The sequence below is a fragment of the Aedes aegypti genome, chromosome 2, assembly GCF_002204515.2.
Source record: "Aedes aegypti strain LVP_AGWG chromosome 2, AaegL5.0 Primary Assembly, whole genome shotgun sequence".
In the NCBI taxonomy this organism is placed as follows: domain Eukaryota; kingdom Metazoa; phylum Arthropoda; class Insecta; order Diptera; family Culicidae; genus Aedes; species Aedes aegypti.
Window position 1 is genome coordinate 342,552,262 of NC_035108.1, and position 1,341 is coordinate 342,553,602.

Below are 1,341 nucleotides of genomic sequence, written 5' to 3' on the forward strand. Positions count from 1 at the left end.
CCTCTTAGAATTTTATTTTCAATACTTACTGATTATGGTTGATACCGCGAACAAAAAAAGTGTTAATTTCTGAATTCATATCTTCCGTCTAAAAATTGGGATTTTAAACTGTTGCTAAACTTGAGAAAAATGAAAAAAGGACGTTCAGTGAAAATAATATGACACACTATGGAAAAAGAAATTTCAAATGCTTTTGTATTTTGACAAATACAGGACAAAATACTGCTTGATTACTTGAAAGACAACTCGGTCATGCCAAAGTTGAACATTTTGTATGTAAATCGACATGCGCTGCACTGTACGTTGTTGTCAATGAAATGTTAAAAATAGCTTAGTTTTGTTTACCACATTAGGGTGAAACTATTGCCTAACACAGAACACTTAGATATAAGAAACTAATAAAGCAGTATAAAAAATAGTTTAAAATGAACATCTTAGACCATCCCTATTAGCTGCGGTTGCTCGGGAAGACATTTTAAGGGGGCAGGATCCGTCATTGATTTCGGAATTTTCAAAAGCAGTTTTTTCGTTCAAAATCAAGATATTTTACAGGAAAATATGTTCACTGCATTCTATTCTCCAACCAAAACACAGTGAACACATTTTCATCGAAAAACTTTTAGTTTTGAACAGAAAAACTGCTTTTAAAGTTTCGATGATGACGATGATTCCAATGACGGAGCGTTGAACGTTAAGCACCGCTATCAAACTAGTGAGCTTTAATTTGAATCTTGTGCATGAAATTAGATAACCGGTCATTATTTCCATCCACGGAAACTCCGGGGGAACGAGTTCCCTTTCAAAAAATAATGGCCTCACTCTGGACAAAACAACTTCCCCCCAACCAACAAGAAATTCTTCGGAGAGCAACAGATACGATATACGAATTAGGACAGTTGGCTTTTGTCAGTCGGCGACCCCATCACCCTTGCGTTAAGTAAGTTAAGGTGGGGCAAAAGTTCGGCTTAGACAGAGGGACGATTGACCACCTGCCTTCATAATTTGGGGATGGGAGAGAAATGTTGACGTGTTACTCGCCTTATGGAAGCCGAAGAGTCCTCTTCATTTATATAATAAATATTTTGACACAAGTTTGTTCAGCAAAACTGATGTTAATATGTTGAAGATTCACTGTTTGCTGTTCATTACTTTTTAACTGTCATAGTTGTTCTGTAATTATGGACCAATGCACGAGTTCACTAATTTGACGTTTGAGCGGTGCCGAATTTACCCATTCCCATGGTCACGTAAATAACACGGCACCGCTCAAACGTCAAAGAGTGAAGTCGTGCATTGGTCCATTGATTATTCCACTAAAGTCAAACTTTTGCCCCACTTCAC